Source organism: Dendropsophus ebraccatus, unplaced genomic scaffold (genome assembly GCF_027789765.1).
Source record: "Dendropsophus ebraccatus isolate aDenEbr1 unplaced genomic scaffold, aDenEbr1.pat pat_scaffold_754_ctg1, whole genome shotgun sequence".
Lineage (NCBI taxonomy): Eukaryota > Metazoa > Chordata > Amphibia > Anura > Hylidae > Dendropsophus > Dendropsophus ebraccatus.
Window position 1 is genome coordinate 54,622 of NW_027210353.1, and position 25,946 is coordinate 80,567.

A 25,946-nucleotide genomic window follows, 5' to 3' on the forward strand; every position below is an offset into this window, starting at 1 on the left:
ACCTCTTTTGGCAGTGTCCGTTTGCTCAGGGCCTGTTGGACGCCCTGGAACTTGAACTCAGTGACTGTGTGCCCAGGAACAGGCTAACGCACTGCGCGGTGCTGTACGGCCTGTTCCCTGGGAATTTCGGCGATGAGGCAACCCGGGAGGCCTGGCGCCTTATGAACTGTTTTAAGGACGCTATATGGCTTGCCAGGAACCGCCTCATTCTGAAGAAGGAGAGGATGTCCTTTCTGGACTGCCGCAGGCTGGTCCACAGCCTGCTCAGAGACTATTCCATCATGGACAGATCGGACCAGGAAGAAGAGGATTGATACCCCTCTCCTTCCCCCTCTCCCCTTGTGTTGTGTTGTCTTTCAATAAAGCTTCGGGCCTGTGATTTCCCCTCCCTACCCCCCTCTCTCCCACCCCCCTTACCCCATCACTTGTCTGTATTGCTTTATTGTTTGTTGTTTTAGGATTGTTAAGGTATGCAGGAATGTTAGTGTAGCGGGTGGTATGATGTATAGCGTAGGGAGCCTGTGCTGTATGTTGTACCATGGTGCTGAGTATGTAGTGTCTTATTTATTGAACTGTGCTGCGTCACAGTTTATGTATGCCTGACGACGACTGATTGTAATAAAGATATTTTCAATCAAAAAAATCTGTTCTTATCAGTTTAATATCTGATACGTCCCCTATCTGGGGACCATATATTAAATGGATTTTTAGAACAGGGAGATGGAAAAAGAGCTTGCTCTGTCCTCTCCAGGCATTGACCTGGTATTGCAGTGCCTCCAGGTTCAGTGCACCCCCTAATGAGTTTGCAAAAAACAGAGCAAAAGAATGAAGAAGGAAACAAGCCGGCTGCACCTGAAACTACTGTTTTGCAAGAAACATCCCTCGAGTGTGTTGTGCGCAGGTGGACCGACCCCGAAAAATTAGCCCGAGTGTGGCTACGAAAAGTTTGTTTGTCCAAGACTTGCTGGCCTCTGTTGCCATGGCAACCAACTGGCAGAGTTGTTTACAACTTGGCTGCCGGGCCAGTGCTGGTGATGTCATCGCGGGACGTGATGTCATCAAGGCTTTGCTGCTATACACAGCTGCCAGCACAACAAGCAGCTCAGTTGCAGCCGGTCAAGCGACCGAGCAGGTAGGTGGAAAGGTAGGTGCAGTTTATTAAACCGTTTCCTTTGGATTTGATTTCCTGGTGGCCGGCCGATGTATCCTGCTGATGCTGCCTGCCTACGGCTCCAGCTGGGAGAATTCACCCTCCATGTTCTTTGATAGATAGATTAGATACATTAGATAGAATAGATAGGATAGATAGGATAGATTAGATAGATAGATAGATAGATAGATAGATAGATAGATAGATAGATAGATAGGTAGGTAGGTAGGTAGGTAGGTAGGTACTAATAATAAGCTAGCCAGCTAGGCAGCCAGCCACAGAGACAGCCAGCCAGCTACAGAGACAGCCAGCCAAAGAGCTAGCTGCATGTCATGTATGCCAGACAGAGACGGAGACAGAGACAGAGACGTGTATGTCTGCCATCCATCAGGTGGAAGCAGACGCAGTGTGATTGGGGGGTGGAGCTATTCAGATTTGAGAGCAGAAAGGAAGACAGAGGCAGTGCTAGGCAATAGGAGATGCAGTGTGAAAGCACGTCCGGTCCGCCATCTGAGAGGGTGGAGCGCATAATAGGGTATGTATGTCTGGCTTCGCCTTAACAAGAAGGACGTGGTGTCCGAGAAGGGGAGTTTTCGGGAAACCGTTGTGGCCATCGCTTCTCGGCCTTTTGGCTAAGATCAAGTGTAGTAGCACAGGCCTGGCCCCCCCATGTCACCGTCTGCAGGGCCATCACCAGGACCGTGTTTTGTTTCATCTGGGGCTCCAAAATGGACAGAGTGAAGCGCTCCGTGATGTACAAGGAACCCCGCAAGGGCGGAAAAGGTGTTCCGGATATCCCTACCTTGCTGCGGGCAGCCTTTGTATGTGACTGTGTGCGGAGGACTCTGCAACAGAAGAATGGCTCTGCGGGCAGGTCCATGTCTCGCCTGTTCCTCCTCCCCCTCTGGAGGGGTCTGAGCTGGGACAAGTGGGACAGCTCCATCCCTTACAACTGGCACACTCCCTGGTTCTACGGGGGCGTCGTCAAGTTTGTGAGGGAACACCAACTGGAGGGACTCAAGCCCGACTTGTGGAAGCCAAAAACTGTCCACAAGCTCATCAGAGCACAGGACTCTATGGAGCTCGTTCCAGGGCTCGCTGCGGCCACCGCAGAGACTGTATGGACAAATGTGGCTTCGGCAAAGCTGACCAACGGGCACAAGGACTTGTCTTGGATGGCCATTCAGGGGGGACTGCCTTTGAGGTCATTCATGCATGCCCGCAACCTGTGCAAAACGCGGTACTGCCCCCGGTGCCCCTTCGTGGAGGAAACATCTTCGCACCTCTTTTGGCAGTGTCCGTTTGCTCAGGGCCTGTTGGACGCCCTGGAACTTGAACTCAGTGACTGTGTGCCCAGGAACAGGCTAACGCACTGCGCGGTGCTGTACGGCCTGTTCCCTGGGAATTTCGGCGATGAGGCAACCCGGGAGGCCTGGCGCCTTATGAACTGTTTTAAGGACGCTATATGGCTTGCCAGGAACCGCCTCATTCTGAAGAAGGAGAGGATGTCCTTTCTGGACTGCCGCAGGCTGGTCCACAGCCTGCTCAGAGACTATTCCATCATGGACAGATCGGACCAGGAAGAAGAGGATTGATACCCCTCTCCTTCCCCCTCTCCCCTTGTGTTGTGTTGTCTTTCAATAAAGCTTCGGGCCTGTGATTTCCCCTCCCTACCCCCCTCTCTCCCACCCCCCTTACCCCATCACTTGTCTGTATTGCTTTATTGTTTGTTGTTTTAGGATTGTTAAGGTATGCAGGAATGTTAGTGTAGCGGGTGGTATGATGTATAGCGTAGGGAGCCTGTGCTGTATGTTGTACCATGGTGCTGAGTATGTAGTGTCTTATTTATTGAACTGTGCTGCGTCACAGTTTATGTATGCCTGACGACGACTGATTGTAATAAAGATATTTTCAATCAAAAAAATCTGTTCTTATCAGTTTAATATCTGATACGTCCCCTATCTGGGGACCATATATTAAATGGATTTTTAGAACAGGGAGATGGAAAAAGAGCTTGCTCTGTCCTCTCCAGGCATTGACCTGGTATTGCAGTGCCTCCAGGTTCAGTGCACCCCCTAATGAGTTTGCAAAAAACAGAGCAAAAGAATGAAGAAGGAAACAAGCCGGCTGCACCTGAAACTACTGTTTTGCAAGAAACATCCCTCGAGTGTGTTGTGCGCAGGTGGACCGACCCCGAAAAATTAGCCCGAGTGTGGCTACGAAAAGTTTGTTTGTCCAAGACTTGCTGGCCTCTGTTGCCATGGCAACCAACTGGCAGAGTTGTTTACAACTTGGCTGCCGGGCCAGTGCTGGTGATGTCATCGCGGGACGTGATGTCATCAAGGCTTTGCTGCTATACACAGCTGCCAGCACAACAAGCAGCTCAGTTGCAGCCGGTCAAGCGACCGAGCAGGTAGGTGGAAAGGTAGGTGCAGTTTATTAAACCGTTTCCTTTGGATTTGATTTCCTGGTGGCCGGCCGATGTATCCTGCTGATGCTGCCTGCCTACGGCTCCAGCTGGGAGAATTCACCCTCCATGTTCTTTGATAGATAGATTAGATACATTAGATAGAATAGATAGGATAGATAGGATAGATTAGATAGATAGATAGATAGATAGATAGATAGATAGATAGATAGATAGATAGATAGATAGATAGATAGGTAGGTAGGTAGGTAGGTAGGTAGGTACTAATAATAAGCTAGCCAGCTAGGCAGCCAGCCACAGAGACAGCCAGCCAGCTACAGAGACAGCCAGCCAAAGAGCTAGCTGCATGTCATGTATGCCAGACAGAGACGGAGACAGAGACAGAGACGTGTATGTCTGCCATCCATCAGGTGGAAGCAGACGCAGTGTGATTGGGGGGTGGAGCTATTCAGATTTGAGAGCAGAAAGGAAGACAGAGGCAGTGCTAGGCAATAGGAGATGCAGTGTGAAAGCACGTCCGGTCCGCCATCTGAGAGGGTGGAGCGCATAATAGGGTATGTATGTCTGGCTTCGCCTTAACAAGAAGGACGTGGTGTCCGAGAAGGGGAGTTTTCGGGAAACCGTTGTGGCCATCGCTTCTCGGCCTTTTGGCTAAGATCAAGTGTAGTAGCACAGGCCTGGCCCCCCCATGTCACCGTCTGCAGGGCCATCACCAGGACCGTGTTTTGTTTCATCTGGGGCTCCAAAATGGACAGAGTGAAGCGCTCCGTGATGTACAAGGAACCCCGCAAGGGCGGAAAAGGTGTTCCGGATATCCCTACCTTGCTGCGGGCAGCCTTTGTATGTGACTGTGTGCGGAGGACTCTGCAACAGAAGAATGGCTCTGCGGGCAGGTCCATGTCTCGCCTGTTCCTCCTCCCCCTCTGGAGGGGTCTGAGCTGGGACAAGTGGGACAGCTCCATCCCTTACAACTGGCACACTCCCTGGTTCTACGGGGGCGTCGTCAAGTTTGTGAGGGAACACCAACTGGAGGGACTCAAGCCCGACTTGTGGAAGCCAAAAACTGTCCACAAGCTCATCAGAGCACAGGACTCTATGGAGCTCGTTCCAGGGCTCGCTGCGGCCACCGCAGAGACTGTATGGACAAATGTGGCTTCGGCAAAGCTGACCAACGGGCACAAGGACTTGTCTTGGATGGCCATTCAGGGGGGACTGCCTTTGAGGTCATTCATGCATGCCCGCAACCTGTGCAAAAACGCGGTACTGCCCCCGGTGCCCCTTCGTGGAGGAAACATCTTCGCACCTCTTTTGGCAGTGTCCGTTTGCTCAGGGCCTGTTGGACGCCCTGGAACTTGAACTCAGTGACTGTGTGCCCAGGAACAGGCTAACGCACTGCGCGGTGCTGTACGGCCTGTTCCCTGGGAATTTCGGCGATGAGGCAACCCGGGAGGCCTGGCGCCTTATGAACTGTTTTAAGGACGCTATATGGCTTGCCAGGAACCGCCTCATTCTGAAGAAGGAGAGGATGTCCTTTCTGGACTGCCGCAGGCTGGTCCACAGCCTGCTCAGAGACTATTCCATCATGGACAGATCGGACCAGGAAGAAGAGGATTGATACCCCTCTCCTTCCCCCTCTCCCCTTGTGTTGTGTTGTCTTTCAATAAAGCTTCGGGCCTGTGATTTCCCCTCCCTACCCCCCTCTCTCCCACCCCCCTTACCCCATCACTTGTCTGTATTGCTTTATTGTTTGTTGTTTTAGGATTGTTAAGGTATGCAGGAATGTTAGTGTAGCGGGTGGTATGATGTATAGCGTAGGGAGCCTGTGCTGTATGTTGTACCATGGTGCTGAGTATGTAGTGTCTTATTTATTGAACTGTGCTGCGTCACAGTTTATGTATGCCTGACGACGACTGATTGTAATAAAGATATTTTCAATCAAAAAAATCTGTTCTTATCAGTTTAATATCTGATACGTCCCCTATCTGGGGACCATATATTAAATGGATTTTTAGAACAGGGAGATGGAAAAAGAGCTTGCTCTGTCCTCTCCAGGCATTGACCTGGTATTGCAGTGCCTCCAGGTTCAGTGCACCCCCTAATGAGTTTGCAAAAAACAGAGCAAAAGAATGAAGAAGGAAACAAGCCGGCTGCACCTGAAACTACTGTTTTGCAAGAAACATCCCTCGAGTGTGTTGTGCGCAGGTGGACCGACCCCGAAAAATTAGCCCGAGTGTGGCTACGAAAAGTTTGTTTGTCCAAGACTTGCTGGCCTCTGTTGCCATGGCAACCAACTGGCAGAGTTGTTTACAACTTGGCTGCCGGGCCAGTGCTGGTGATGTCATCGCGGGACGTGATGTCATCAAGGCTTTGCTGCTATACACAGCTGCCAGCACAACAAGCAGCTCAGTTGCAGCCGGTCAAGCGACCGAGCAGGTAGGTGGAAAGGTAGGTGCAGTTTATTAAACCGTTTCCTTTGGATTTGATTTCCTGGTGGCCGGCCGATGTATCCTGCTGATGCTGCCTGCCTACGGCTCCAGCTGGGAGAATTCACCCTCCATGTTCTTTGATAGATAGATTAGATACATTAGATAGAATAGATAGGATAGATAGGATAGATTAGATAGATAGATAGATAGATAGATAGATAGATAGATAGATAGATAGATAGATAGGTAGGTAGGTAGGTAGGTAGGTAGGTACTAATAATAAGCTAGCCAGCTAGGCAGCCAGCCACAGAGACAGCCAGCCAGCTACAGAGACAGCCAGCCAAAGAGCTAGCTGCATGTCATGTATGCCAGACAGAGACGGAGACAGAGACAGAGACGTGTATGTCTGCCATCCATCAGGTGGAAGCAGACGCAGTGTGATTGGGGGGTGGAGCTATTCAGATTTGAGAGCAGAAAGGAAGACAGAGGCAGTGCTAGGCAATAGGAGATGCAGTGTGAAAGCACGTCCGGTCCGCCATCTGAGAGGGTGGAGCGCATAATAGGGTATGTATGTCTGGCTTCGCCTTAACAAGAAGGACGTGGTGTCCGAGAAGGGGAGTTTTCGGGAAACCGTTGTGGCCATCGCTTCTCGGCCTTTTGGCTAAGATCAAGTGTAGTAGCACAGGCCTGGCCCCCCCATGTCACCGTCTGCAGGGCCATCACCAGGACCGTGTTTTGTTTCATCTGGGGCTCCAAAATGGACAGAGTGAAGCGCTCCGTGATGTACAAGGAACCCCGCAAGGGCGGAAAAGGTGTTCCGGATATCCCTACCTTGCTGCGGGCAGCCTTTGTATGTGACTGTGTGCGGAGGACTCTGCAACAGAAGAATGGCTCTGCGGGCAGGTCCATGTCTCGCCTGTTCCTCCTCCCCCTCTGGAGGGGTCTGAGCTGGGACAAGTGGGACAGCTCCATCCCTTACAACTGGCACACTCCCTGGTTCTACGGGGGCGTCGTCAAGTTTGTGAGGGAACACCAACTGGAGGGACTCAAGCCCGACTTGTGGAAGCCAAAAACTGTCCACAAGCTCATCAGAGCACAGGACTCTATGGAGCTCGTTCCAGGGCTCGCTGCGGCCACCGCAGAGACTGTATGGACAAATGTGGCTTCGGCAAAGCTGACCAACGGGCACAAGGACTTGTCTTGGATGGCCATTCAGGGGGGACTGCCTTTGAGGTCATTCATGCATGCCCGCAACCTGTGCAAAACGCGGTACTGCCCCCGGTGCCCCTTCGTGGAGGAAACATCTTCGCACCTCTTTTGGCAGTGTCCGTTTGCTCAGGGCCTGTTGGACGCCCTGGAACTTGAACTCAGTGACTGTGTGCCCAGGAACAGGCTAACGCACTGCGCGGTGCTGTACGGCCTGTTCCCTGGGAATTTCGGCGATGAGGCAACCCGGGAGGCCTGGCGCCTTATGAACTGTTTTAAGGACGCTATATGGCTTGCCAGGAACCGCCTCATTCTGAAGAAGGAGAGGATGTCCTTTCTGGACTGCCGCAGGCTGGTCCACAGCCTGCTCAGAGACTATTCCATCATGGACAGATCGGACCAGGAAGAAGAGGATTGATACCCCTCTCCTTCCCCCTCTCCCCTTGTGTTGTGTTGTCTTTCAATAAAGCTTCGGGCCTGTGATTTCCCCTCCCTACCCCCCTCTCTCCCACCCCCCTTACCCCATCACTTGTCTGTATTGCTTTATTGTTTGTTGTTTTAGGATTGTTAAGGTATGCAGGAATGTTAGTGTAGCGGGTGGTATGATGTATAGCGTAGGGAGCCTGTGCTGTATGTTGTACCATGGTGCTGAGTATGTAGTGTCTTATTTATTGAACTGTGCTGCGTCACAGTTTATGTATGCCTGACGACGACTGATTGTAATAAAGATATTTTCAATCAAAAAAATCTGTTCTTATCAGTTTAATATCTGATACGTCCCCTATCTGGGGACCATATATTAAATGGATTTTTAGAACAGGGAGATGGAAAAAGAGCTTGCTCTGTCCTCTCCAGGCATTGACCTGGTATTGCAGTGCCTCCAGGTTCAGTGCACCCCCTAATGAGTTTGCAAAAAACAGAGCAAAAGAATGAAGAAGGAAACAAGCCGGCTGCACCTGAAACTACTGTTTTGCAAGAAACATCCCTCGAGTGTGTTGTGCGCAGGTGGACCGACCCCGAAAAATTAGCCCGAGTGTGGCTACGAAAAGTTTGTTTGTCCAAGACTTGCTGGCCTCTGTTGCCATGGCAACCAACTGCAGAGTTGTTTACAACTTGGCTGCCGGGCCAGTGCTGGTGATGTCATCGCGGGACGTGATGTCATCAAGGCTTTGCTGCTATACACAGCTGCCAGCACAACAAGCAGCTCAGTTGCAGCCGGTCAAGCGACCGAGCAGGTAGGTGGAAAGGTAGGTGCAGTTTATTAAACCGTTTCCTTTGGATTTGATTTCCTGGTGGCCGGCCGATGTATCCTGCTGATGCTGCCTGCCTACGGCTCCAGCTGGGAGAATTCACCCTCCATGTTCTTTGATAGATAGATTAGATACATTAGATAGAATAGATAGGATAGATAGGATAGATTAGATAGATAGATAGATAGATAGATAGATAGATAGATAGATAGATAGATAGATAGATAGGTAGGTAGGTAGGTAGGTAGGTAGGTACTAATAATAAGCTAGCCAGCTAGGCAGCCAGCCACAGAGACAGCCAGCCAGCTACAGAGACAGCCAGCCAAAGAGCTAGCTGCATGTCATGTATGCCAGACAGAGACGGAGACAGAGACAGAGACGTGTATGTCTGCCATCCATCAGGTGGAAGCAGACGCAGTGTGATTGGGGGGTGGAGCTATTCAGATTTGAGAGCAGAAAGGAAGACAGAGGCAGTGCTAGGCAATAGGAGATGCAGTGTGAAAGCACGTCCGGATCCGCCATCTGAGAGGGTGGAGCGCATAATAGGGTATGTATGTCTGGCTTCGCCTTAACAAGAAGGACGTGGTGTCCGAGAAGGGGAGTTTTCGGGAAACCGTTGTGGCCATCGCTTCTCGGCCTTTTGGCTAAGATCAAGTGTAGTAGCACAGGCCTGGCCCCCCCATGTCACCGTCTGCAGGGCCATCACCAGGACCGTGTTTTGTTTCATCTGGGGCTCCAAAATGGACAGAGTGAAGCGCTCCGTGATGTACAAGGAACCCCGCAAGGGCGGAAAAGGTGTTCCGGATATCCCTACCTTGCTGCGGGCAGCCTTTGTATGTGACTGTGTGCGGAGGACTCTGCAACAGAAGAATGGCTCTGCGGGCAGGTCCATGTCTCGCCTGTTCCTCCTCCCCCTCTGGAGGGGTCTGAGCTGGGACAAGTGGGACAGCTCCATCCCTTACAACTGGCACACTCCCTGGTTCTACGGGGGCGTCGTCAAGTTTGTGAGGGAACACCAACTGGAGGGACTCAAGCCCGACTTGTGGAAGCCAAAAACTGTCCACAAGCTCATCAGAGCACAGGACTCTATGGAGCTCGTTCCAGGGCTCGCTGCGGCCACCGCAGAGACTGTATGGACAAATGTGGCTTCGGCAAAGCTGACCAACGGGCACAAGGACTTGTCTTGGATGGCCATTCAGGGGGGACTGCCTTTGAGGTCATTCATGCATGCCCGCAACCTGTGCAAAACGCGGTACTGCCCCCGGTGCCCCTTCGTGGAGGGAAACATCTTCGCACCTCTTTTGGCAGTGTCCGTTTGCTCAGGGCCTGTTGGACGCCCTGGAACTTGAACTCAGTGACTGTGTGCCCAGGAACAGGCTAACGCACTGCGCGGTGCTGTACGGCCTGTTCCCTGGGAATTTCGGCGATGAGGCAACCCGGGAGGCCTGGCGCCTTATGAACTGTTTTAAGGACGCTATATGGCTTGCCAGGAACCGCCTCATTCTGAAGAAGGAGAGGATGTCCTTTCTGGACTGCCGCAGGCTGGTCCACAGCCTGCTCAGAGACTATTCCATCATGGACAGATCGGACCAGGAAGAAGAGGATTGATACCCCTCTCCTTCCCCCTCTCCCCTTGTGTTGTGTTGTCTTTCAATAAAGCTTCGGGCCTGTGATTTCCCCTCCCTACCCCCCTCTCTCCCACCCCCCTTACCCCATCACTTGTCTGTATTGCTTTATTGTTTGTTGTTTTAGGATTGTTAAGGTATGCAGGAATGTTAGTGTAGCGGGTGGTATGATGTATAGCGTAGGGAGCCTGTGCTGTATGTTGTACCATGGTGCTGAGTATGTAGTGTCTTATTATTGAACTGTGCTGCGTCACAGTTTATGTATGCCTGACGACGACTGATTGTAATAAAGATATTTCAATCAAAAAAATCTGTTCTTATCAGTTTAATATCTGATACGTCCCCTATCTGGGGACCATATATTAAATGGATTTTTAGAACAGGGAGATGGAAAAAGAGCTTGCTCTGTCCTCTCCAGGCATTGACCTGGTATTGCAGTGCCTCCAGGTTCAGTGCACCCCCTAATGAGTTTGCAAAAAACAGAGCAAAAGAATGAAGAAGGAAACAAGCCGGCTGCACCTGAAACTACTGTTTTGCAAGAAACATCCCTCGAGTGTGTTGTGCGCAGGTGGACCGACCCCGAAAAATTAGCCCGAGTGTGGCTACGAAAAGTTTGTTTGTCCAAGACTTGCTGGCCTCTGTTGCCATGGCAACCAACTGGCAGAGTTGTTTACAACTTGGCTGCCGGGCCAGTGCTGGTGATGTCATCGCGGGACGTGATGTCATCAAGGCTTTGCTGCTATACACAGCTGCCAGCACAACAAGCAGCTCAGTTGCAGCCGGTCAAGCGACCGAGCAGGTAGGTGGAAAGGTAGGTGCAGTTTATTAAACCGTTTCCTTTGGATTTGATTTCCTGGTGGCCGGCCGATGTATCCTGCTGATGCTGCCTGCCTACGGCTCCAGCTGGGAGAATTCACCCTCCATGTTCTTTGATAGATAGATTAGATACATTAGATAGAATAGATAGGATAGATAGGATAGATTAGATAGATAGATAGATAGATAGATAGATAGATAGATAGATAGATAGATAGATAGGTAGGTAGGTAGGTAGGTAGGTAGGTACTAATAATAAGCTAGCCAGCTAGGCAGCCAGCCACAGAGACAGCCAGCCAGCTACAGAGACAGCCAGCCAAAGAGCTAGCTGCATGTCATGTATGCCAGACAGAGACGGAGACAGAGACAGAGACGTGTATGTCTGCCATCCATCAGGTGGAAGCAGACGCAGTGTGATTGGGGGGTGGAGCTATTCAGATTTGAGAGCAGAAAGGAAGACAGAGGCAGTGCTAGGCAATAGGAGATGCAGTGTGAAAGCACGTCCGGTCCGCCATCTGAGAGGGTGGAGCGCATAATAGGGTATGTATGTCTGGCTTCGCCTTAACAAGAAGGACGTGGTGTCCGAGAAGGGGAGTTTTCGGGAAACCGTTGTGGCCATCGCTTCTCGGCCTTTTGGCTAAGATCAAGTGTAGTAGCACAGGCCTGGCCCCCCCATGTCACCGTCTGCAGGGCCATCACCAGGACCGTGTTTTGTTTCATCTGGGGCTCCAAAATGGACAGAGTGAAGCGCTCCGTGATGTACAAGGAACCCCGCAAGGGCGGAAAAGGTGTTCCGGATATCCCTACCTTGCTGCGGGCAGCCTTTGTATGTGACTGTGTGCGGAGGACTCTGCAACAGAAGAATGGCTCTGCGGGCAGGTCCATGTCTCGCCTGTTCCTCCTCCCCCCTCTGGAGGGGTCTGAGCTGGGACAAGTGGGACAGCTCCATCCCTTACAACTGGCACACTCCCTGGTTCTACGGGGGCGTCGTCAAGTTTGTGAGGGAACACCAACTGGAGGGACTCAAGCCCGACTTGTGGAAGCCAAAAACTGTCCACAAGCTCATCAGAGCACAGGACTCTATGGAGCTCGTTCCAGGGCTCGCTGCGGCCACCGCAGAGACTGTATGGACAAATGTGGCTTCGGCAAAGCTGACCAACGGGCACAAGGACTTGTCTTGGATGGCCATTCAGGGGGACTGCCTTTGAGTCATTCATGCATGCCCGCAACCTGTGCAAAACGCGGTACTGCCCCCGGTGCCCCTTCGTGGAGGAAACATCTTCGCACCTCTTTTGGCAGTGTCCGTTTGCTCAGGGCCTGTTGGACGCCCTGGAACTTGAACTCAGTGACTGTGTGCCCAGGAACAGGCTAACGCACTGCGCGGTGCTGTACGGCCTGTTCCCTGGGAATTCGGCGATGAGGCAACCCGGGAGGGCCTGGCGCCTTATGAACTGTTTTAAGGACGCTATATGGCTTGCCAGGAACCGCCTCATTCTGAAGAAGGAGAGGATGTCCTTTCTGGACTGCCGCAGGCTGGTCCACAGCCTGCTCAGAGACTATTCCATCATGGACAGATCGGACCAGGAAGAAGAGGATTGATACCCCTCTCCTTCCCCCTCTCCCCTTGTGTTGTGTTGTCTTTCAATAAAGCTTCGGGCCTGTGATTTCCCCTCCCTACCCCCCTCTCTCCCACCCCCCTTACCCCATCACTTGTCTGTATTGCTTTATTGTTTGTTGTTTAGGATTGTTAAGGTATGCAGGAATGTTAGTGTAGCGGGTGGTATGATGTATAGCGTAGGGAGCCTGTGCTGTATGTTGTACCATGGTGCTGAGTATGTAGTGTCTTATTTATTGAACTGTGCTGCGTCACAGTTTATGTATGCCTGACGACGACTGATTGTAATAAAGATATTTTCAATCAAAAAAATCTGTTCTTATCAGTTTAATATCTGATACGTCCCCTATCTGGGGACCATATATTAAATGGATTTTTAGAAACAGGGAGATGGAAAAAGAGCTTGCTCTGTCCTCTCCAGGCATTGACCTGGTATTGCAGTGCCTCCAGGTTCAGTGCACCCCTAATGAGTTTGCAAAAAACAGAGCAAAAGAATGAAGAAGGAAACAAGCCGGCTGCACCTGAAACTACTGTTTGCAAGAAACATCCCTCGAGTGTGTTGTGCGCAGGTGGACCGACCCCGAAAAATTAGCCCGAGTGTGGCTACGAAAAGTTTGTTTGTCCAAGACTTGCTGGCCTCTGTTGCCATGGCAACCAACTGGCAGAGTTGTTTACAACTTGGCTGCCGGGCCAGTGCTGGTGATGTCATCGCGGGACGTGATGTCATCAAGGCTTTGCTGCTATACACAGCTGCCAGCACAACAAGCAGCTCAGTTGCAGCCGGTCAAGCGACCCGAGCAGGTAGGTGGAAAGGTAGGTGCAGTTTATTAAACCGTTTCCTTTGGATTTGATTTCCTGGTGGCCGGCCGATGTATCCTGCTGATGCTGCCTGCCTACGGCTCCAGCTGGGAGAATTCACCCTCCATGTTCTTTGATAGATAGATTAGATACATTAGATAGAATAGATAGGATAGATAGGATAGATTAGATAGATAGATAGATAGATATAGATAGATAGATAGATAGATAGATAGATAGGTAGGTAGGTAGGTAGGTAGGTACTAATAATAAGCTAGCCAGCTAGGCAGCCAGCCACAGAGACAGCCAGCCAGCTACAGAGACAGCCAGCCAAAGAGCTAGCTGCATGTCATGTATGCCAGACAGAGACGGAGACAGAGACAGAGACGTGTATGTCTGCCATCCATCAGTGGAAGCAGACGCAGTGTGATTGGGGGGTGGAGCTATTCAGATTTGAGAGCAGAAAGGAAGACAGAGGCAGTGCTAGGCAATAGGAGATGCAGTGTGAAAGCACGTCCGGTCCGCCATCTGAGAGGGTGGAGCGCATAATAGGGTATGTATGTCTGGCTTCGCCTTAACAAGAAGGACGTGGTGTCCGAGAAGGGGAGTTTTCGGGAAACCGTTGTGGCCATCGCTTCTCGGCCTTTTGGCTAAGATCAAGTGTAGTAGCACAGGCCTGGCCCCCCCATGTCACCGTCTGCAGGGCCATCACCAGGACCGTGTTTTGTTTCATCTTGGGCTCCAAAATGGACAGAGTGAAGCGCTCCGTGATGTACAAGGAACCCCGCAAGGGCGGGAAAAGGTGTTCCGGATATCCCTACCTTGCTGCGGGCAGCCTTTGTATGTGACTGTGTGCGGAGGACTCTGCAACAGAAGAATGGCTCTGCGGGCAGGTCCATGTCTCGCCTGTTCCTCCTCCCCCTCTGGAGGGGTCTGAGCTGGGACAAGTGGGACAGCTCCATCCCCGTACAACTGGCACACTCCCTGGTTCTACGGGGGCGTCGTCAAGTTTGTGAGGGAACACCAACTGGAGGGACTCAAGCCCGACTTGTGGAAGCCAAAAACTGTCCACAAGCTCATCAGAGCACAGGACTCTATGGAGCTCGTTCCAGGGCTCGCTGCGGCCACCGCAGAGACTGTATGGACAAATGTGGCTTCGGCAAAGCTGACCAACGGGCACAAGGACTTGTCTTGGATGGCCATTCAGGGGGGACTGCCTTTGAGGTCATTCATGCATGCCCGCAACCTGTGCAAAACGCGGTACTGCCCCCGGTGCCCCTTCGTGGAGGAAACATCCTTCGCACCTCTTTTGGCAGTGTCCGTTTGCTCAGGGCCTGTTGGACGCCCTGGAACTTGAACTCAGTGACTGTGTGCCCAGGAACAGGCTAACGCACTGCGCGGTGCTGTACGGCCTGTTCCCTGGGAATTTCGGCGATGAGGCAACCCGGAGGCCTGGCGCCTTATGAACTGTTTTAAGGACGCTATATGGCTTGCCAGGAACCGCCTCATTCTGAAGAAGGAGAGGATGTCCTTTCTGGACTGCCGCAGGCTGGTCCACAGCCTGCTCAGAGACTATTCCATCATGGACAGATCGGACCAGGAAGAAGAGGATTGATACCCCTCTCCTTCCCCCTCTCCCCTTGTGTTGTGTTTGTCTTTCAATAAAGCTTCGGGCCTGTGATTTCCCCTCCCTACCCCCCTCTCTCCCACCCCCCTTACCCCATCACTTGTCTGTATTGCTTTATTGTTTGTTGTTTTAGGATTGTTAAGGTATGCAGGAATGTTAGTGTAGCGGGTGGTATGATGTATAGCGTAGGGAGCCTGTGCTGTATGTTGTACCATGGTGCTGAGTATGTAGTGTCTTATTTATTGAACTGTGCTGCGTCACAGTTTATGTATGCCTGACGACGACTGATTGTAATAAAGATATTTTCAATCAAAAAAATCTGTTCTTATCAGTTTAATATCTGATACGTCCCCTATCTGGGGACCATATATTAAATGGATTTTTAGAACAGGGAGATGGAAAAAGAGCTTGCTCTGTCCTCTCCAGGCATTGACCTGGTATTGCAGTGCCTCCAGGTTCAGTGCACCCCCTAATGAGTTTGCAAAAAACAGAGCAAAGAATGAAGAAGGAAACAAGCCGGCTGCACCTGAAACTACTGTTTTGCAGAAACATCCCTCGAGTGTGTTGTGCGCAGGTGGACCGACCCCGAAAAATTAGCCCGAGTGTGGCTACGAAAAGTTTGTTTGTCCAAGACTTGCTGGCCTCTGTTGCCATGGCAACCAACTGGCAGAGTTGTTTACAACTTGGCTGCCGGGCCCGTGCTGGTGATGTCATCGCGGGACGTGATGTCATCAAGGCTTTGCTGCTATACACAGCTGCCAGCACAACAAGCAGCTCAGTTGCAGCCGGTTCAAGCGACCGAGCAGGTAGGTGGAAAGGTAGGTGCAGTTTATTAAACCGTTTCCTTTGGATTTGATTTCCTGGTGGCCGGCCGATGTATCCTGCTGATGCTGCACTGCCTACGGCTCCAGCTGGGAGAATTCACCCTCCATGTTCTTTGATAGATAGATTAGATACATTAGATAGAATAGATAGGATAGATAGGATAGATTAGATAGATAGATAGATAGATAGATAGATAGATAGATAGATAGATAGATAGGTAGGTAGGTAGGTAGGTAGGTAGGTACTAATAATAAGCTAGCCAGCTAGGCAGCCAGCCACAGAGACAGCCAGCCAGCTACAGAGACAGCCAGCCAAAGAGCTAGCTGCATGTCATGTATGCCAGACAGAGACGGAGACAGAGACAGAGACGTGTATGTCTGCCATCCATCAGGTGGAAGCAGACGCAGTGTGATTGGGGGGTGGAGCTATTCAGATTTGAGAGCAGAAAGGAAGACAGAGGCAGTGCTAGGCAATAGGAGATGCAGTGTGAAAGCACGTCCGGTCCGCCATCTGAGAGGGTGGAGCGCATAATAGGGTATGTATGTCTGGCTTCGCCTTAACAAGAAGGACGTGGTGTCCGAGAAGGGGAGTTTTCGGGAAACCGTTGTGGCCATCGCTTCTCGGCCTTTTGGCTAAGATCAAGTGTAGGTAGCACAGGCCTGGCCCCCCCATGTCACCGTCTGCAGGGCCATCACCAGGACCGTGTTTTGTTTCATCTGGGGCTCCAAAATGGACAGAGTGAAGCGCTCCGTGATGTACAAGGAACCCCGCAAGGGCGGAAAAGGTGTTCCGGATATCCCTACCTTGCTGCGGGCAGCCTTTGTATGTGACTGTGTGCGGAGGACTCTGCAACAGAAGAATGGCTCTGCGGGCAGGTCCATGTCTCGCCTGTTCCTCCTCCCCCTCTGGAGGGGTCTGAGCTGGGACAAGTGGGACAGCTCCATCCCTTACAACTGGCACACTCCCTGGTTCTACGGGGGCGTCGTCAAGTTTGTGAGGGAAACACCAACTGGAGGGACTCAAGCCCGACTTGTGGAAGCCAAAAACTGTCCACAAGCTCATCAGAGCACAGGACTCTATGGAGCTCGTTCCAGGGCTCGCTGCGGCCACCGCAGAGACTGTATGGACAAATGTGGCTTCGGCAAAGCTGACCAACGGGCACAAGGACTTGTCTTGGATGGCCATTCAGGGGGGACTGCCTTTGAGGTCATTCATGCATGCCCGCAACCTGTGCAAAACGCGGTACTGCCCCCGGTGCCCCTTCGTGGAGGAAACATCTTCGCACCTCTTTTGGCAGTGTCCGTTTGCTCAGGGCCTGTTGGACGCCCTGGAACTTGAACTCAGTGACTGTGTGCCCAGGAACAGGCTAACGCACTGCGCGGTGCTGTACGGCCTGTTCCCTGGGAATTTCTGGCGATGAGGCAACCCGGGAGGCCTGGCGCCTTATGAACTGTTTTAAGGACGCTATATGGCTTGCCAGGAACCGCCTCATTCTGAAGAAGGAGAGGATGTCCTTTCTGGACTGCCGCAGGCTGGTCCACAGCCTGCTCAGAGACTATTCCATCATGGACAGATCGGACCAGGAAGAAGAGGATTGATACCCCTCTCCTTCCCCCTCTCCCCTTGTTGTGTGTTGTCTTTCAATAAAGCTTCGGGCCTGTGATTTCCCCTCCCTACCCCCCTCTCTCCCACCCCCCTTACCCCATCACTTGTCTGTATTGCTTTATTGTTTGTTGTTTTAGGATTGTTAAGGTATGCAGGAATGTTAGTGTAGCGGGTGGTATGATGTATAGCGTAGGGAGCCTGTGCTGTATGTTGTACCATGGTGCTGAGTATGTAGTGTCTTATTTATTGAACTGTGCTGCGTCACAGTTTATGTATGCCTGACGACGACTGATTGTAATAAAGATATTTTCAATCAAAAAAATCTGTTCTTATCAGTTTAATATCTGATACGTCCCCTATCTGGGGACCATATATTAAATGGATTTTAGAAACGGGAGATGGAAAAAGAGCTTGCTCTGTCCTCTCCAGGCATTGACCTGGTATTGCAGTGCCTCCAGGTTCAGTGCACCCCCTAATGAGTTTGCAAAAAACAGAGCAAAAGAATGAAGAAGGAAACAAGCCGGCTGCCACCTGAAACTACTGTTTTGCAAGAAACATCCCTCGAGTGTGTTGTGCGCAGGTGGACCGACCCCGAAAAATTAGCCCGAGTGTGGCTACGAAAAGTTTGTTTGTCCAAGACTTGCTGGCCTCTGTTGCCATGGCAACCAACTGGCAGAGTTGTTTACAACTTGGCTGCCGGGCCAGTGCTGGTGATGTCATCGCGGGACGTGATGTCATCAAGGCTTTGCTGCTATACACAGCTGCCAGCACAACAAGCAGCTCAGTTGCAGCCGGTCAAGCGACCGAGCAGGTAGGTGGAAAGGTAGGTGCAGTTTATTAAACCGTTTCCTTTGGATTTGATTTCCTGGTGCCGGCCGATGTATCCTGCTGATGCTGCCTGCCTACGGCTCCAGCTGGGAGAATTCACCCTCCATGTTCTTTGATTAGATAGATTAGATACATTAGATAGAATAGATAGGATAGATAGGATAGATTAGATAGATAGATAGATAGATAGATAGATAGATAGATAGATAGATAGATAGATAGATAGATAGGTAGGTAGGTAGGTAGGTAGGTAGGTACTAATAATAAGCTAGCCAGCTAGCAGCCAGCCACAGAGACAGCCAGCCAGCTACAGAGACAGCCAGCCAAAAGAGCTAGCTGCATGTCATGTATGCCAGACAGAGACGGGAGACAGAGACAGAGACGTGTATGTCTGCCATCCATCAGGTGGAAGCAGACGCAGTGTGATTGGGGGGTGGAGCTATTCAGATTTGAGAGCAGAAAGGAAGACAGAGGCAGTGCTAGGCAATAGGAGATGCAGTGTGAAAGCACGTCCGGTCCGCCATCTGAGAGGGTGGAGCGCATAATAGGGTATGTATGTCTGGCTTCGCCTTAACAAGAAGGACGTGGTGTCCGAGAAGGGGAGTTTTCGGGAAACCGTTGTGGCCATCGATTCTCGGCCTTTTGGCTAAGATCAAGTGTAGTATCTGTTCTTATCAGTTTAATATCTGATACGTCCCCTATCTGGGGACCATATATTAAATGGATTTTTAGAACAGGGAGATGGAAAAAGAGCTTGCTCTGTCCTCTCCAGGCATTGACCTGGTATTGCAGTGCCTCCAGGTTCAGTGCACCCCCTAATGAGTTTGCAAAAAACAGAGCAAAAGAATGAAGAAGGAAACAAGCCGGCTGCACCTGAAACTACTGTTTTGCAAGAAACATCCCTCGAGTGTGTTGTGCGCAGGTGGACCGACCCCGAAAAAATTAGCCCGAGTGTGGCTACGAAAAGTTTGTTTGTCCAAGACTTGCTGGCCTCTGTTGCCATGGCAACCAACTGGCAGAGTTGTTTACAACTTGGCTGCCGGGCCAGTGCTGGTGATGTCATCGCGGGACGTGATGTCATCAAGGCTTTGCTGCTATACACAGCTGCCAGCACAACAAGCAGCTCAGTTGCAGCCGGTCAAGCGACCGAGCAGGTAGGTGGAAAGGTAGGTGCAGTTTATTAAACCGTTTCCTTTGGATTTGATTTCCTGGTGGCCGGCCGATGTATCCTGCTGATGCTGCCTGCCTACGGCTCCAGCTGGGAGAATTCACCCTCCATGTTCTTTGATAGATAGATTAGATACATTAGATAGAATAGATAGGATAGATAGGATAGATTAGATAGATAGATAGATAGATAGATAGATAGATAGATAGATAGATAGATAGATAGGTAGGTAGGTAGGTAGGTACTAATAATAAGCTAGCCAGCTAGGCAGCCAGCCACAGAGACAGCCAGCCAGCTACAGAGACAGCCAGCCAAAGAGCTAGCTGCATGTCATGTATGCCAGACAGAGACGGAGACAGAGACAGAGACGTGTATGTCTGCCATCCATCAGGTGGAAGCAGACGCAGTGTGATTGGGGGGTGGAGCTATTCAGATTTGAGAGCAGAAAGGAAGACAGAGGCAGTGCTAGGCAATAGGAGATGCAGTGTGAAAGCACGTCCGGTCCGCCATCTGAGAGGGTGGAGCGCATAATAGGGTATGTATGTCTGGCTTCGCCTTAACAAGAAGGACGTGGTGTCCGAGAAGGGGAGTTTTCGGGAAACCGTTGTGGCCATCGCTTCTCGGCCTTTTGGCTAAGATCAAGTGTAGTAGCACAGGCCTGGCCCCCCCATGTCACCGTCTGCAGGGCCATCACCAGGACCGTGTTTTGTTTCATCTGGGGCTCCAAAATGGACAGAGTGAAGCGCTCCGTGATGTACAAGGAACCCCGCAAGGGCGGAAAAGGTGTTCCGGATATCCCTACCTTGCTGCGGGCAGCCTTTGTATGTGACTGTGTGCGGAGGACTCTGCAACAGAAGAATGGCTCTGCGGGCAGGTCCATGTCTCGCCTGGTCCTCCTCCCCCTCTGGAGGGGTCTGAGCTGGGACAAGTGGGACAGCTCCATCCCTTACAACTGGCACACTCCCTGGTTCTACGGGGGCGTCGTCAAGTTTGTGAGGGAACACCAACTGGAGGGACTCAAGCCCGACTTGTGGAAGCCAAAAACTGTCCACAAGCTCATCAGAGCACAGGACTCTATGGAGCTCGTTCCAGGGCTCGCTGCGGCCACCGCAGAGACTGTATGGACAAATGTGGCTTCGGCAAAGCTGACCAACGGGCACAAGGACTTGTCTTGGATGGCCATTCAGGGGGGACTGCCTTTGAGGTCATTCATGCATGCCCGCAACCTGTGCAAAACGCGGTACTGCCCCCGGTGCCCCTTCGTGGAGGAAACATCTTCGCACCTCTTTTGGCAGTGTCCGTTTGCTCAGGGCCTGTTGGACGCCCTGGAACTTGAACTCAGTGACTGTGTGCCCAGGAACAGGCTAACGCACTGCGCGGTGCTGTACGGCCTGTTCCCTGGGAATTTCGGCGATGAGGCAACCCGGGAGGCCTGGCGCCTTATGAACTGTTTTAAGGACGCTATATGGCTTGCCAGGAACCGCCTCATTCTGAAGAAGGAGAGGATGTCCTTTCTGGACTGCCGCAGGCTGGTCCACAGCCTGCTCAGAGACTATTCCATCATGGACAGATCGGACCAGGAAGAAGAGGATTGATACCCCTCTCCTTCCCCCTCTCCCCTTGTGTTGTGTTGTCTTTCAATAAAGCTTCGGGCCTGTGATTTCCCCTCCCTACCCCCCTCTCTCCCACCCCCCTTACCCCATCACTTGTCTGTATTGCTTTATTGTTTGTTGTTTTAGGATTGTTAAGGTATGCAGGAATGTTAGTGTAGCGGGTGGTATGATGTATAGCGTAGGGAGCCTGTGCTGTATGTTGTACCATGGTGCTGAGTATGTAGTGTCTTATTTATTGAACTGTGCTGCGTCACAGTTTATGTATGCCTGACGACGACTGATTGTAATAAAGATATTTTCAATCAAAAAAATCTGTTCTTATCAGTTTAATATCTGATACGTCCCCTATCTGGGGACCATATATTAAATGGATTTTTAGAACAGGGAGATGGAAAAAGAGCTTGCTCTGTCCTCTCCAGGCATTGACCTGTATTGCAGTGCCTCCAGGTTCAGTGCACCCCCTAATGAGTTTGCAAAAAACAGAGCAAAAGAATGAAGAAGGAAACAAGCCGGCTGCACCTGAAACTACTGTTTTGCAAGAAACATCCCTCGAGTGTGTTGTGCGCAGGTGGACCGACCCCGAAAAATTAGCCCGAGTGTGGCTACGAAAAGTTTGTTTGTCCAAGACTTGCTGGCCTCTGTTGCCATGGCAACCAACTGGCAGAGTTGTTTACAACTTGGCTGCCGGGCCAGTGCTGGTGATGTCATCGCGGGACGTGATGTCATCAAGGCTTTGCTGCTATACACAGCTGCCAGCACAACAAGCAGCTCAGTTGCAGCCGGTCAAGCGACCGAGCAGGTAGGTGGAAAGGTAGGTGCAGTTTATTAAACCGTTTCCTTTGGATTTGATTTCCTGGTGGCCGGCCGATGTATCCTGCTGATGCTGCCTGCCTACGGCTCCAGCTGGGAGAATTCACCCTCCATGTTCTTTGATAGATAGATTAGATACATTAGATAGAATAGATAGGATAGATAGGATAGATTAGATAGATAGATAGATAGATAGATAGATAGATAGATAGATAGATAGATAGATAGATAGATAGGTAGGTAGGTAGGTAGGTAGGTAGGTACTAATAATAAGCTAGCCAGCTAGGCAGCCAGCCACAGAGACAGCCAGCCAGCTACAGAGACAGCCAGCCAAAGAGCTAGCTGCATGTCATGTATGCCAGACAGAGACGGAGACAGAGACAGAGACGTGTATGTCTGCCATCCATCAGGTGGAAGCAGACGCAGTGTGATTGGGGGGTGGAGCTATTCAGATTTGAGAGCAGAAAGGAAGACAGAGGCAGTGCTAGGCAATAGGAGATGCAGTGTGAAAGCACGTCCGGTCCGCCATCTGAGAGGGTGGAGCGCATAATAGGGTATGTATGTCTGGCTTCGCCTTAACAAGAAGGACGTGGTGTCCGAGAAGGGGAGTTTTCGGGAAACCGTTGTGGCCATCGCTTCTCGGCCTTTTGGCTAAGATCAAGTGTAGTATCTGTTCTTATCAGTTTAATATCTGATACGTCCCCTATCTGGGGACCATATATTAAATGGATTTTTAGAACAGGGAGATGGAAAAAGAGCTTGCTCTGTCCTCTCCAGGCATTGACCTGGTATTGCAGTGCCTCCAGGTTCAGTGCACCCCCTAATGAGTTTGCAAAAAACAGAGCAAAAGAATGAAGAAGGAAACAAGCCGGCTGCACCTGAAACTACTGTTTTGCAAGAAACATCCCTCGAGTGTGTTGTGCGCAGGTGGACCGACCCCGAAAAATTAGCCCGAGTGTGGCTACGAAAAGTTTGTTTGTCCAAGACTTGCTGGCCTCTGTTGCCATGGCAACCAACTGGCAGAGTTGTTTACAACTTGGCTGCCGGGCCAGTGCTGGTGATGTCATCGCGGGACGTGATGTCATCAAGGCTTTGCTGCTATACACAGCTGCCAGCACAACAAGCAGCTCAGTTGCAGCCGGTCAAGCGACCGAGCAGGTAGGTGGAAAGGTAGGTGCAGTTTATTAAACCGTTTCCTTTGGATTTGATTTCCTGGTGGCCGGCCGATGTATCCTGCTGATGCTGCCTGCCTACGGCTCCAGCTGGGAGAATTCACCCTCCATGTTCTTTGATAGATAGATTAGATACATTAGATAGAATAGATAGGATAGATAGGATAGATTAGATAGATAGATAGATAGATAGATAGATAGATAGATAGATAGATAGATAGATAGGTAGGTAGGTAGGTAGGTAGGTAGGTACTAATAATAAGCTAGCCAGCTAGGCAGCCAGCCACAGAGACAGCCAGCCAGCTACAGAGACAGCCAGCCAAAGAGCTAGCTGCATGTCATGTATGCCAGACAGAGACGGAGACAGAGACAGAGACGTGTATGTCTGCCATCCATCAGGTGGAAGCAGACGCAGTGTGATTGGGGGGTGGAGCTATTCAGATTTGAGAGCAGAAAGGAAGACAGAGGCAGTGCTAGGCAATAGGAGATGCAGTGTGAAAGCACGTCCGGTCCGCCATCTGAGAGGGTGGAGCGCATAATAGGGTATGTATGTCTGGCTTCGCCTTAACAAGAAGGACGTGGTGTCCGAGAAGGGGAGTTTTCGGGAAACCGTTGTGGCCATCGCTTCTCGGCCTTTTGGCTAAGATCAAGTGTAGTAGCACAGGCCTGGCCCCCCCATGTCACCGTCTGCAGGGCCATCACCAGGACCGTGTTTTGTTTCATCTGGGGCTCCAAAATGGACAGAGTGAAGCGCTCCGTGATGTACAAGGAACCCCGCAAGGGCGGAAAAGGTGTTCCGGATATCCCTACCTTGCTGCGGGCAGCCTTTGTATGTGACTGTGTGCGGAGGACTCTGCAACAGAAGAATGGCTCTGCGGGCAGGTCCATGTCTCGCCTGTTCCTCCTCCCCCTCTGGAGGGGTCTGAGCTGGGACAAGTGGGACAGCTCCATCCCTTACAACTGGCACCACTCCCTGGTTCTACGGGGGCGTCGTCAAGTTTGTGAGGGAACACCAACTGGAGGGACTCAAGCCCGACTTGTGGAAGCCAAAAACTGTCCACAAGCTCATCAGAGCACAGGACTCTATGGAGCTCGTTCCAGGGCTCGCTGCGGCCACCGCAGAGACTGTATGGACAAATGTGGCTTCGGCAAAGCTGACCAACGGGCACAAGGACTTGTCTTGGATGGCCATTCAGGGGGGGACTGCCTTTGAGGTCATTCATGCATGCCCGCAACCTGTGCAAAACGCGGTACTGCCCCCGGTGCCCCTTCGTGGAGGAAACATCTTCGCACCTCTTTTGGCAGTGTCCGTTTGCTCAGGGCCTGTTGGACGCCCTGGAACTTGAACTCAGTGACTGTGTGCCCAGGAACAGGCTAACGCACTGCGCGGTGCTGTACGGCCTGTTCCCTGGGAATTTCGGCGATGAGGCAACCCGGGAGGCCTGGCGCCTTATGAACTGTTTTAAGGACGCTATATGGCTTGCCAGGAACCGCCTCATTCTGAAGAAGGAGAGGATGTCCTTTCTGGACTGCCGCAGGCTGGTCCACAGCCTGCTCAGAGACTATTCCATCATGGACAGATCGGACCAGGAAGAAGAGGATTGATACCCCTCTCCTTCCCCCTCTCCCCTTGTGTTGTGTTGTCTTTCAATAAAGCTTCGGGCCTGTGATTTCCCCTCCCTACCCCCCTCTCTCCCACCCCCCTTACCCCATCACTTGTCTGTATTGCTTTATTGTTTGTTGTTTTAGGATTGTTAAGGTATGCAGGAATGTTAGTGTAGCGGGTGGTATGATGTATAGCGTAGGGAGCCTGTGCTGTATGTTGTACCATGGTGCTGAGTATGTAGTGTCTTATTTATTGAACTGTGCTGCGTCACAGTTTATGTATGCCTGACGACGACTGATTGTAATAAAGATATTTTCAATCAAAAAAATCTGTTCTTATCAGTTTAATATCTGATACGTCCCCTATCTGGGGACCATATATTAAATGGATTTTTAGAACAGGGAGATGGAAAAAGAGCTTGCTCTGTCCTCTCCAGGCATTGACCTGGTATTGCAGTGCCTCCAGGTTCAGTGCACCCCCTAATGAGTTTGCAAAAAACAGAGCAAAAGAATGAAGAAGGAAACAAGCCGGCTGCACCTGAAACTACTGTTTTGCAAGAAACATCCCTCGAGTGTGTTGTGCGCAGGTGGACCGACCCCGAAAAATTAGCCCGAGTGTGGCTACGAAAAGTTTGTTTGTCCAAGACTTGCTGGCCTCTGTTGCCATGGCAACCAACTGGCAGAGTTGTTTACAACTTGGCTGCCGGGCCAGTGCTGGTGATGTCATCGCGGGACGTGATGTCATCAAGGCTTTGCTGCTATACACAGCTGCCAGCACAACAAGCAGCTCAGTTGCAGCCGGTCAAGCGACCGAGCAGGTAGGTGGAAAGGTAGGTGCAGTTTATTAAACCGTTTCCTTTGGATTTGATTTCCTGGTGGCCGGCCGATGTATCCTGCTGATGCTGCCTGCCTACGGCTCCAGCTGGGAGAATTCACCCTCCATGTTCTTTGATAGATAGATTAGATACATTAGATAGAATAGATAGGATAGATAGGATAGATTAGATAGATAGATAGATAGATAGATAGATAGATAGATAGATAGATAGATAGATAGGTAGGTAGGTAGGTAGGTAGGTAGGTACTAATAATAAGCTAGCCAGCTAGGCAGCCAGCCACAGAGACAGCCAGCCAGCTACAGAGACAGCCAGCCAAAGAGCTAGCTGCATGTCATGTATGCCAGACAGAGACGGAGACAGAGACAGAGACGTGTATGTCTGCCATCCATCAGGTGGAAGCAGACGCAGTGTGATTGGGGGGTGGAGCTATTCAGATTTGAGAGCAGAAAGGAAGACAGAGGCAGTGCTAGGCAATAGGAGATGCAGTGTGAAAGCACGTCCGGTCCGCCATCTGAGAGGGTGGAGCGCATAATAGGGTAT

At 51.1% G+C, this 25,946-nt stretch overlaps 3 non-coding genes and 9 pseudogenes across 3 annotated transcripts; all 12 read left to right on the forward strand.

Moving 5' to 3' along the window:
- Positions 1-624: 624 nt before the first annotated feature.
- Positions 625-796, forward strand: LOC138779779 (U2 spliceosomal RNA; annotated as a pseudogene).
- Positions 797-3,055: 2,259 nt separating this feature from the next.
- Positions 3,056-3,227, forward strand: LOC138779780 (U2 spliceosomal RNA; annotated as a pseudogene).
- Positions 3,228-5,503: 2,276 nt separating this feature from the next.
- LOC138779781 (U2 spliceosomal RNA) lies at positions 5,504-5,675 on the forward strand (annotated as a pseudogene).
- A 2,263-nt stretch (positions 5,676-7,938) lies between these two features.
- LOC138779782 (U2 spliceosomal RNA) lies at positions 7,939-8,110 on the forward strand (annotated as a pseudogene).
- Positions 8,111-10,358: 2,248 nt separating this feature from the next.
- LOC138779796 (U2 spliceosomal RNA) lies at positions 10,359-10,548 on the forward strand. Its single transcript, XR_011361188.1, has one exon. It is a non-coding gene; the product is annotated as a U2 spliceosomal RNA (small nuclear RNA).
- Positions 10,549-12,809: 2,261 nt separating this feature from the next.
- Positions 12,810-12,982, forward strand: LOC138779788 (U2 spliceosomal RNA; annotated as a pseudogene).
- Positions 12,983-15,240: 2,258 nt separating this feature from the next.
- Positions 15,241-15,412, forward strand: LOC138779783 (U2 spliceosomal RNA; annotated as a pseudogene).
- Positions 15,413-17,674: 2,262 nt separating this feature from the next.
- On the forward strand, positions 17,675-17,845 carry LOC138779790 (U2 spliceosomal RNA; annotated as a pseudogene).
- Positions 17,846-18,825: 980 nt separating this feature from the next.
- LOC138779784 (U2 spliceosomal RNA) lies at positions 18,826-19,016 on the forward strand. The gene has a single exon (XR_011361187.1). It is a non-coding gene; the product is annotated as a U2 spliceosomal RNA (small nuclear RNA).
- Positions 19,017-21,272: 2,256 nt separating this feature from the next.
- LOC138779791 (U2 spliceosomal RNA) lies at positions 21,273-21,443 on the forward strand (annotated as a pseudogene).
- Positions 21,444-22,421: 978 nt separating this feature from the next.
- Positions 22,422-22,612, forward strand: LOC138779772 (U2 spliceosomal RNA). Its single transcript, XR_011361186.1, has one exon. It is a non-coding gene; the product is annotated as a U2 spliceosomal RNA (small nuclear RNA).
- A 2,265-nt stretch (positions 22,613-24,877) lies between these two features.
- On the forward strand, positions 24,878-25,049 carry LOC138779785 (U2 spliceosomal RNA; annotated as a pseudogene).
- Positions 25,050-25,946: the final 897 nt, after the last annotated feature.